The 12,233-nt window shown below is 38.5% G+C and overlaps 1 long non-coding RNA gene across 1 annotated transcript in view; it reads left to right on the top strand.

Annotated features, from left to right (window-relative positions):
* LOC136841434 (uncharacterized) overlaps positions 1-12,233 on the top strand; it is an 85,190-nt gene that overhangs the window by 56,102 nt on the left and 16,855 nt on the right. The window contains exon 2 of the long non-coding RNA XR_010853947.1: positions 749-838. This is a non-coding gene — a long non-coding RNA (uncharacterized lncRNA). The remainder of the gene's footprint in view (positions 1-748; positions 839-12,233) is intronic.

The following is a 12,233-nucleotide window of genomic DNA, read 5'->3' as shown; positions in this document are numbered from 1 at the left end:
GGTTACGTGATTATTCGTGTCTTCATTTACCAGTCTGTTGATCCAGTCCGATAGCATTTGATTCCACTGAGGCACATCTGTTATGCTGACAGTTATAGCATGCTGGTTCATTTCAAAGCTGGTGTTTTTATTTGATGGAAGATGCTATTTCAGAAAGAAATTGAGTTAGTATTTAAGATACTACACTCTAAAATATAAGCATTTAGAAGTTACTGGGTGTAAACTGCAGTTTATGTATAGTAGTATGAATAGAACTTTGAAAAATTTAATGAAATATTATCAAAAACCAATACAAACATCACAATGCAAAATGACATCCCTGAATATAACCTTCAAAGTCAGCACTTGATTACTTTAAAAAACAAATTCCTTGACATTCAAACTTCAAAGACTGCATCATTAGCAAACAAACAGTTTTGTATCACATTCGTTATTTTCAATGTAACAACATTCGCCCATCCAAATGGTGCACTTTGAACCAGTGTCTCTCACCCTCTTCAACTTTCCAAGTAACAAAATCACTGACGCGATTTTTCAGGAGTGGTACAGTTTATCGATTTAACTCCCTCTCCCAATTCCACAGTTCATACGGCATAACACTATCATCAATATTGATTTATTTTATACGTCCATTAAACCTCTGGTTAAACTTGCATCTCAGATAATTAATAGTGAATTTATTCTTCGTGGCCTTCATTCGTAAACATTAGTACTAAGCGCTCCTTCTTCTTCTTCTTCTTCTTTGCAGGACACTCGAGCAAGAGCAAGATCTCGGCGCCATCGTTCGTCCTTTGTTCGTGGCACTGATCCGCATCCGCCGACTATAACGAAAAGCGACGTAAGTCTTTCAACAAACGCTGTACATACAACCCCCCTTCTTCTACAACTTCCCTAATCACCCAATTCCCTTTCTCTGAAGAGTCTCTTCCCCTCCGCGATTTTATTATTTCCTTCCAATGGCCCCATTTTATGCGTTGGCGCCAGAGACGTTTCCAGGACAGCTGTTCCAATTTCTCCCGCGTCTTTCATGTTTGGCGCGCTTTTGACCCGGTTGGGGTCCTCTCTCTCTCTCTCTCTCACATACACACTCACATATTTCCCCTTTGCCGCCGTACTGTGGTGTGTGGGGTCCTTCTCTCTCTCTCTCTCTCTCTCTCTCTCTCTCTTCTAATTATGGTCGATAGCTTTCGAATACCTTTTGATTAAGATCTTCCTTGATAGACCTATATCTCTTAGCTTTGTTACCTGTCTTGCGAACATTAGTATCACCTAGGCCTATGTCTGCCTGTTTGTCTGTCTGTCTATCTGTCTGTCCGCCTGTCTGGCTGTCTGTCCGTCCGGGTAGTCACACATATTTATAAACAGTTATAAATTTCTTGTCATGTCTTCGTCAAACAACGTGGAAATGTTCATCACAACGAGAAGCAATACTATGAGTTTCAGCTAAGCTCCTTTCTTTCGAGTTTATTCAATTCTCTCTCTCTCTCATATATTTATCTTCTATCTCCTCTGTTCTCATCTACGAACTTACTATAACCCATTCCCCATTATCCCTGTAATATGCTCCTAGTTCTATGTGTGTGTGTGTGCGTGCGTGTGTCTGTCTCATCAATATTCCCCCTTTCGCGCTCAACGACCTTCCCTCTCTCTCTCTCTCTCTTTTTTCCCTCTGTTCCTCCTCCTCCTCCTCTCCTCTTCCTGTCCTTCCTCCTTTCCTGAAGTAGCTGCCGATGCCTCAGTTCCTCCTCTCCCTTCTTCAAAGTGCATGTCCTCCTGCCTGGTCTCTCCTCCTCCTCCTCCTCCTCCTCCTCCATCTCTTCTTCATTCCCCTACATTTTACCCCCACCGCTCCCCGTTTGTCCTCACCCTCCCCTCCCACCCTTTACCAAAAGTTCTCTCTCTCTCTCTCTCTCTCTCTCTCTCTCTCTCTCTCTCTTAGTTCTGTTGTTCAACTCTGAAAAGAAAGAAAGGAAAAGATGTTTTTGTTCAACTGTGCCTTTACGTGAATTTTAACAGAGCAAAGACTGAAGACATTGCATTCTGTTCCTTAGGCTTATATATATATATATAATATATATATATATATATATATATATATATATATATATATATTGTATTCTTGCATACAAACAGCTGGGATGTCATGTATAAGTTGTACAGCAATGTCTATTCACTTCTAGAGCCACTCCCTTGAAGGCAGGAATCTAGACCTATAGTGTAAATTACTCCCTCGAATAATGAAGTTCTAGCTGCAGAATCTTGTCCTTCATTCAGTGTACATGAATTATAATGAATGTATTTTTCAATGAACACATTTCATACATTGCAACGCTCTCGGTCCTTATATCTTTGGTTAAAACGAACACGCTCGGGTGGCAACAATGCCACACCCAGCTCAGTCGAGGGAGGTATTAATCTTCGAGCTGAAATCTTTAATGCAGCGTATTTATGTGATCATGTTTAATGGCGGGCTGTTTATCATTGTCTATTCCACGATGCGTTCCAGTCTAACTCTAAGACTCAAATCAAGCAGAGAACCATACATAGATTAGGTCACAACCAGTCTAACCAGCAGGCACAATGAGCAGAGCGCTGCAGTACAATGATAGGACTAAGCAGAGCGCAGTACAAAGACAACAGCCAGGGTCTAAGCCTAAGCCACAGGCGCAACAAGCAGAGGGCAGTACATAGATAAGACTAGAGTCTTAGTCTAACGCATATGCCCAATAGATAAAGACCAGTAGAAAGATGAGACAAGAGCCCGAGCCTAACCCGTACGCGCAACGAGCGGAGAGCCTTACAAACATAAGACTATACAGTATACAGTTTGAGTTTAACCCATATGCCTAGCGAGCCGGGTATATAAAGATCTTTTTCTTTATTTTTAGAATTTTTACAATATCTGTATAATTTTCATATATTACGTTAAAATTTACAATTTATGTCGGCTACCATATCTTTACATTTCTCGATGTACAATGTAAGCTCGGAGATTATACACATCTTTCATATTTCCCTCAATTTTGCGTCGTATTTATCATAGCATTCAAACATGGCTTAGAATTTAGGCACATAATAACACCTAAAATACAAAGTCCAATTTCTCTGCAGTTACTTTAGCTGTGACCCTTTAATTTAATGCATCTGACACTTTAGACTCGAGCAGTTACGAAGATGAGACTACAACCATTAGCCTTATAACGGTACCAGCACACTTTTCACCGCCGCCGAAGCGATCCGGGTAACGTGTAATTATATCATCGAATCTCTTTGATGCCTGATGTAGCTGCTGATCATTATCTGGAATTCAGCACGCGAGCCCACGAACGCTGCTGCCGACAATGCCCACATAATGAGGAAGGCACGGCGATACCCCTATGTAGATCGGGATGGATAAGCGACTACGGCTGGGCCCAGGCTGGTGGCGAGTGGGTTATGGGACCTGCCCGGTTCCGGAGGAGGGTATTTCTAGCTGCAATATTAAATATACGCCGTTTTCCAGCTGAGAGATCGAAAACTGAAGCATTTTCCCGCTCTTTGCACCTTTTACGGCGGGCGTATTGCTGTGCTGCACCGGTCGGTCTATTTCTCTGGCTACGGGGACATGTGTGCGCAAATAAAAAACAAAAAAAAATATATATAAGCGCCACATGAATAAACCTATCAACTCTTCTTCTATGGGCACAGGAGAGCGCGTGCCAATGGCTGGGTTCACAGCTGCCGAGCCCGGCTATGGGTCTCACAGATGGCGCCCGGTCGAGCCCGGCTTGTCACGAGGACCTTTTATTCTAAGAAATGCTTTGCAGAAATGTAGTTGTTAGGCAAAGTTTGCAATCGTCTGCAAACGAAGACGAGATAGCATTAGCTCAGCCGTCGATTCGATAACGGGTCCCTGCGTGTGCAGTCCCTCATAATTCGTGACCACGTGTTGCTGAACACTGCAAATGTTCCCGGTGTTGTCGTTTCCTTCAGACGGTTTCCATTTTGTTTCGGTTAATGCACAGCCGTTAAATACTTCTTTCGTCATATTAGAGGCGAATTTTCTGTAGACTACGCATATCAGAGCTTCATTACCGAATCCGAGAGCTGCTTATTACGCGAAAAGACGAAACAAAAGACTGCCGCTTTCGGAGGACGCGATCGCTCCTTTCCGATAAAGTTTCGTGGGGCGTGGCGTCCGACGCAGTGTTGCCATATTCCTCGTCGTGGTCGTTATATAACCGTTGAACCCTGCTACTAATAGTTCCCCGATATCGTCTCCCGGAGGACGACGTCGTCCGTCGTTTGTTGCACTTTCTGTCTTTCTCATTAGATTCTTTGTGGTCGCCGATGTCGGATGTCCCTTCCTGCTGCTGCTTACTGCTTGCTGCTGCTGCTGCTACCTGCTGTGTCGTTAGTACGATGCCGGCGTCTACGACGTTTTATCGAATGGTTGACTGTAAACAGATGCCATATTATTGAAAAACTTTTTTCATACAAGAAAAGACGTAGAAACTAATTAAGACTGTAAGAAGTAATAAAATGCACAATATATGCGTCTTGTGTATTCCCCAACGTATATAATACTTTAAGTAGGAAAACTTATAAAAGAGGAATATAATTTGAAATACAGAATTATAATCGAGAAATATGATGCATTTTTACGAATATACCAATATTTCATTAAATTGACAGGAAATTGATTAAAAGATACCCTAAAAGACACATCATGTACATATATATATATATATATATATATATATATATATATATATATATATATATATATATATATATATATATATATTGGTAGACTAATATTGTGGTTATTATTATTATCTGTTGTCATTGTAAATGACAAACGACGTTACAATAACCCATCATTGACTAAAGAAAGAAAAGTTAGAGGAGAATATTCTGTACAATAATAAAGGAATTATCTAAAAAGAGAAATACTTTGTATCTGATTCCCTTCAACCTCCAGAAAACTTCTTAAAAAACGACACAAGAATCAGACGAAAATTGAGACAAAATGGCCCACCCTTCCGTAGGGGCGGTGTTAGTGCTGCTAGCACCCAGCGCGGTGCACTGTAGGCATTACTGAAGATTCTTTGCGGCGTGCCTTCGGCCACTAGCTGCGACCCCTTTCATTCCTTTTACTGTACCTCCTTCTACATTCTGTTCTATCCTAAATTATATATATCCCAGTTCTGAAAAATCCTGACAAATTGACCAAAAAGAGAGACGCCAGTTTTCTGACAAACCCTCCATTAGAACAAAAAAAGGGGGAGTGTGGGGTAGGTGTTTGTTGTGGGTGTACCAAAACCACACACAGTTCTGACCAAAGAAAACGCAGATAACGACGGGAAACTGTCGCTTGCGGCGACACGGCGCATGCGTTAGATATCAGGACGCGACAAATCCATTGTCGTGTATTTTCCTTTTTTTTTTTTTCTTTTGTCAACCTCGGTGAGGTCTTCATTCTGGGACTAAAAGAATAAAGGCCAGTGGCAGACCCTCCTATCTCGTTTGGTTCTGACCCTGCGCCGATTTTCCCAGACCGCAGGTGGAATGACTGGTTTTGGACCTTGTGAAGGAAAGGACCTTAGGTGTATATATATAAATATATATATATATATATATATATATATATATATATATATATATATATATATATATATATATATATATATATATATATTTTTTTTTTTTTTTTTTTTTTTTCCTGAAATATGAAAGATATATTGAAAGTGTTGATGTATTGCTTATATAATTGGAGAATGTTCGTTTAAAGCTCACAATAATAATAGTAATAATAATAATAGTAGCAATAATGATAATAAGATTAATACTAATGGTAATAGCAGCAGTAATACTATACTATTACACTACTGCTACTAATAATAATAATGATACTAGTGGTAGTAGGAGAAATGATGATGATAATATAGTAATAATAATAATTCTTATAGTTTCTTGAGGCAAGACGCAGCGGGTTAAGAAAGAAGGCTGAATTGGCTGTTATCAAGGAAGGAGAGATAAGAATGAGTTTGGGAAGAAAAGGTTAAAGTGGCAGAACTGACGGTGAAGAAGGAGAGGTAAAGAGATGAGGAGGAGGGGAGAGAAAGGAGATATGAAAGAGGTAGATAGGGAAAGCAAAAACAATAACGATGGAGAGGGGAAAGAGAGAGAAAGATAGAGGAAGCAAGGGGAAGGAGAGAGAGAGATAGAAGAAGCAGGGTGAAGAGAGAGAGAGAAAGATAGAAGAAGCAGGGGGAAGAGAGAGAGAGAGAGAGAGAAAGATAGAAGAAGCAGGGTGAAGAGAGAGAGAGAGAGAAAGATAGAAGAAGCAGGGGGAAGAGAGAGAGAGAGAGAGAGAGAAAGATAGAAGAAGCAGGGGGAAGATAGAGAGAGAGAGAGGAAGCAGGGGAAGATAGAGAGAGAGAGAGAAAGGAAGCAGGGGAAAAGAGAGAGAGAGAGAGAGAGATGAGCAGCGCAAGTGACGCAGTCACAAATTACGAGGGGGCATGGCAGGGCAGTTCTGCTTATGGAAACCGCGTCCATACATTACTCCTCTTCCATATGGTATCCAAAGTGCACAGACAGATGGCTGTTGTTCATACCCACAAAACCCACAGCCACTTCTACGCATATCCTCTCTCTCTCTCTCTCTCTCTCTCTCTCTCGTCAATGGTTTAAATTTTTTTATAATAACTGTTCGAATAATCTTGAATATGATTATCAGGATGTATAAGTTTGATTTTGTCATTAAAATGTAATTAATTAGTGGTATGATCCTCTGCTATTTACAAAGATAATAAGATATAAAAAAGCCTTGCTTGTTATCTTAATTATTCACATAGACCGATCGCATCATTTATGACTGATAGAAAACTATATTAAATTTTACAATAATATGTATTTTACGGTAATGGCCAGTGAGTAAAAAATGCCATTAGACTCCGAATATTCTCTTATAACTAGATGAAAAAGCCTTATATACTAATTATCTTGAATATTTACTTAAACTGACATCGTAATTTATAAATCATAGGTAGTTATGATAAACCCATCACTATTTTGTCCGTATTTTACATTAGGGCTAGTAAGTAAAGAAGTGATAAATATATACATTTCATTATTTGAAGGACACAGCAATAAGTAAAAACAAAAATGTAATAATTAATGAAAATTAAACCGTTAAGGAACATTGAGCATTTAACATAATTTACATTAGGGCCAATAAGTAAAACTTGCTCAGAATATACATTGCATTATCTGAAGGACACAAAAAATATGCATTTCATTATTTGAAGGGACATTCCTTGAGGGGAGAGTGCTGTCAAGGCACTCATGTGTGCACTGTAGGCACATTTAAGGTTCTTGCAGTGCTTTCCTATAGGCCTCAGCTGCACCCCTTTCGTTCCTTTTTACTGCACCTCCTTTCACATTCCTCCTTCCATCTTACTTTTCTCAACCCCTCTCCCATTAAAATGATTCAGAGTGCAGCTGCGAGGTTTTCCTTCTAATACACCTTTCAAACCTTTTACTGACAATTTCCGTTTCAGCGCTGAATGACCTCATAGGTCCCAGTGCTTGGCGTTTGGCCTAAACTCTGTTTTCAGTTCAGTCCAGTTTGAAGGACACAACAATAAATAAACAATGAAAAATTAACCGATAAATAACACAGAGCATTCAGTGGCTCTAAAGACATAGCGTGAGTCGATCTGAGGAAGCAGAATCATGGCCAAGCTTTCGAACTGTTGAATGACTGAGGGGAGAAAGACGGTTATTCGTCGCTCCCCTCTTTATGAAGCCACTCGTGTACTTGCATGCCGTCATTTCCCCTCATGTCTTTCATTTCCCTTCATTTCCCCCCCCCCCCTCTTTCTGACGCCAGTCGTACTTTAGGGTGCCGTCATCCCCCTGTTTCCTTATTTTCATTTTCATTTCTGATCACTTCTCATCATTGCCCTAATTTTCCATCACTTTCCATCATTTCTCGCATTTCCCCTCTTTTTCCTTTTTTCTAATTTCCCCTCATGTGTCCTCATTTCCCCTAATTTCTTTCATTTCCCCTCATTTCTTCCCATAGTTTTCCATCATTCCCCCATCATGTCCCCTCATTTCCCTCCATTCCCTCTTTCCACTCATTTATCTTCATTTCCCCTCACTGTCTCATATCCAGTGCATTTCCGTGTGATGTATGGATGGATTTATTGTCAATGAGACTAACAGTACTTATCGATACATTCTCATTTATTTCTACATAGTATTTCACAAAATCTGGCTGATAAACTCAGTAAAAACTCTAGGGATTTCTTTGGAGATGGAACAAATTCTCAAATGGAGTAGACTTTAAAGTATTTCACAAAACCTCGCTAAATAGCTCAATAAAAATTCTAAACGCCCCTTTGGAATTGAAGTAAATTCTCAAATATTGTAAATTCCATAGGGCATTTCACAAAACCCCACTGATAAAGGAACACAAATTCTAAATGTCTTGAAATGGAGTAAATTTCTTTAAAGAGTTTCAAAAACCTCAAGCAATAGCTCAGTAAAAATTCTAAAACGCCCCTTTGGAATTGAAGCATTTCAACATTGTAACTCCATAGGGCATTTCACAAAACCCCACTGATAAAGGATCACAAATTCTAAATGCTCCTATGGAAATGGAGTATGAAAACCTCGCTTATAACTCGGTAAAAATTCTAAACGCCCCTTTGGAATTGAAGTAAATTCTCAAACGGAGTCAATTCTCACCGAAAGTTCAGGTTTTGTTTACGTAAAGGTTGGAAACCGGAAACACTTAGACCAGGCTCACGTAAGAGTGAAGAGTCGAGAAAGAAAGGGGTTGGAAGCAGTCGCGGTCTTCTGACCCACACATGCGATAAATACGGTCTACTCTGCATTTATACTTTCCTATACCCATTCCACGGGCGGCGAGTCATCGTTTTCCCAAATATCTTTCAAACTGATTGTTTGATCGAAATGGCATTTGACACAGTGCATGAGACACAACAGCTAATTTCCAGTGATTTTTACAGAAAACTAAAAACTCATAAGATGCATCTCTAGAATTTCGAACTCTGCATTTTTCTGAGCCTCCAAAATTATTTAATCTGCTCCCGAGTGACATACATGCTCTCAGCTTGATAATTATGTCTATAGTTTTAGTTATTTTTATTATAATTATTATTCAGAAGATGAACCATATTCATATGGAACGAGCTCACCACATGGGCCTACTGACTTGAAATTCAAGCCTCCAAGAATATTAAGGTGTTCATTCGAAAGAAATAACAGGAGATGGGAAATACAGAAATAGGGGATCAGTTATTAGAAAAATAGATAAATTAACAAATCAGTAAATTAGTAAAAATGTAAGTAAAATAATTACAATACGCGTTGAATTGCATTAGGGTAGGAACGCAATGCTTGTAGTTGTAAAAAAGATGCCAAAAGTATGCTAGATAGTGACACACCCGGCCTTTAGAGAAGCGCTCCAACCCTGCTCCCTTGCACACACACTTATAGAGATCGCTCCGACTCGAATCGATTCTGTAACGAATTCGGTCCTGCGGCGGCGTTCAGTACTTTTGGTTTGAGTCCCTAATGAACCTTTTTTTCTCTCTCTTCGGCTCTGCAGCTCGTCGATTTATCGAAAGCCGATATTAGGTGAAGCTTCTCTAAGCCCCATTACACGCACGCAAGCTTTATGTGTGTGTGTGTGTGTGTGTGTGTGTGTGTTTTCATGCTTTATAAAACTGTTCGTGTTTTGATCATCGAGACTAGTAAGATGATCTGCTGCATAGTACCAGGACTGTGTTAATTGTAAGTCTAGCCGTTTCTCTTGCAAAGGGTCAGTAACAGATTTTTCTAACAGTTTTATTAAAGTTGAGGCTAAATTATGAAATGATCTTTCTAGTCATGTGTTTGAATAGTTTGAACTGCAAAAGTTTAAAATACGTGAAAAAGACAAAAGTTCAGCCTAGACGCAAAACTCGTTCTTACGGAGCAGGCTTACATGAGAGCCATTTTCTTATTGCGACCAAATTATGATATGTTCATTTCCGTAATCTAATTAAATTGTAAGGGAATCCATAAACGCTCAGAATCTGTAACCATGGGAAGTTCAGCTCTATGCAAACGCACCTTACTGAGAGCAGGCCTAACTTGAGTAGCCAAGTTTTTTTATGTTGGCTCCTTGCTCTCCAAATTATTTTATACTGTACTTTATCTATATCTTTTCTAGTTGCTTCTCAGTTATGTTATAATGATAATAATTCACAACCACAACTTTTATATATTTATATATTTGTTTATTTATGATTAGAACTTTATGATCGAAGAATGAACTTGCGGTGTGGCGGCGTCACTATAGACCTATACTGAAGTTCTCTTGCACCTTGAACGGGTTCCACCGAATACTTTTATAATCGTGCAGACTAGAAGTCGTGCATGATCGTGCAAGTAGCATCAAATGAGCCCCAGCGCACGGGACTTCAGTTTTGCCACAATATCGCAAGCTCTGAAAATGTACGATGCTTAAATACACGAAGAAAAGCGTTCGTAAGCTCTGAAAATGTACGGTGCTTCAGTGCACCAAAAAATGTGTTCGCTGGGTCATCGTGCGTGCTAATTATTACCTTCTAAATGACACATTATGCCAGATTCTGTCTTTTTAAGGCTAAAATTACCGAACGAATATATACAAATCAATGACTATTTATAATCTTTCTGTAAATCTAATGTAACTCTTATACAAGATCCGTCTATAACATTGTAACTGGAGGCTCAAATAGACCTATCTTTTTTCCCCAAAAGGTTTCTCTCTCTCTCTCTCCCTAGTCAGTGGCATAGACCTATATCATTAGACCTATATTACTCTCTCTCTCTCTCTCTCTCTCTCTCTCTCTCTCTCTTCTCTACTTCCCACAGATTTTATCTTTGAGTTTTGTTGAATTGTGATTTATTGAGTTGCAAATGATTGAGGTAAACCTCCTTCCCAGTCACCTGGCTTTCTCAACACTCTTGGAAAACCTCAGTTGTAAAAAAATACGCGATTCTCTGTACCATCTCTGTACCAGCGTGACTGACCCTCCTTGAGATAAATTCCTTTATCTTCCTTTTTATTTTATGTTTTATTTATATTCGAGTCCTCTCTTTATTTCTTGTTTTATAAATCTTTATTCGTTGTTAATTTATATATATTATATATACTTATATATACATTATATATGTACTATATAAATGTATATATATATATATTGATTATTATTATTATTATTATTATTATTATTATTATTATTATTATTATTTCATCTAATGAAATAATAATAATAATATTAATAATAATAATAATAATAATAATAATAATAATCATCAATTTTTCACGCCAGATCTTAAAACGATTTAATTTAAAAATGAATCAAATTTCTGAAAGTTGATTGACTGAATAAACTGAATGGTTAATTGTCCCTATTGTCGACACATATCAAATCTCTCTTGCAGGCCAAGTTTATTTGAGTTGCATCTAAGAAAAGTGGAAGATCTCTCTCATTACCTAAGAGATATTCTTTTCTCTTTGAATAATAATAATAATAATAATAAGGAATAATAATAACAAACACAACATAATAATAATAGATATTTAGAAGATTAACTTTTTATCTGTAAAAAATTTACCTTGTAGCTGATTTTGTTAACCAGTCTTCAGAAGTATAGTTAGTAAACAGACTAAATATCATTAGCATTCATTCAATTTCCACCAAGAAACGCAAAATAATTTTGAGAAGTGTAAAAAAAAAATGAATTAACATTCAAGTACTTGAATGAGTCAGGTTACAAGAAAGTCGTTAGTGGAATTCGCCCATACACAGAGGAAAGATTCCATTCATAGGTCTAGAAATAGCTGCCTGCCCACACGTGCTATAGGGCGCACTTGTTCGTTCATTGTATTATGATGACAACCTGGAGTGTGTTCTGTATGTGTGTGTATCTCTCTCTCTCTCTCTCTCTCTCTCTCTCTCTCTCTCTCTCTCTCTCTCTCTCTCTCTCATTTCCCACAGATCTTATCTTTGAGTTTTGTTGAATTGTGATTTTTACGAGTCGTAAAATGATTGAGGTAAACCTCTTCCCCAGTCACCTGGCTTTCTCAACACTCTTGGAAAACCTCAGTTGTAAAAAAATACGCGATTCTGTGTACCTTTGCTATACCAGCGTGACTGACCCTCCTTGAGATAAATTCCTGT

This window comes from Macrobrachium rosenbergii, chromosome 9 (assembly GCF_040412425.1).
Source record: "Macrobrachium rosenbergii isolate ZJJX-2024 chromosome 9, ASM4041242v1, whole genome shotgun sequence".
Taxonomy (NCBI): Eukaryota; Metazoa; Arthropoda; class Malacostraca; order Decapoda; family Palaemonidae; genus Macrobrachium; species Macrobrachium rosenbergii.
The sequence above is the reverse complement of the archived record's forward strand: the minus strand, read 5'-3'. Positions and strand labels throughout refer to the sequence as shown.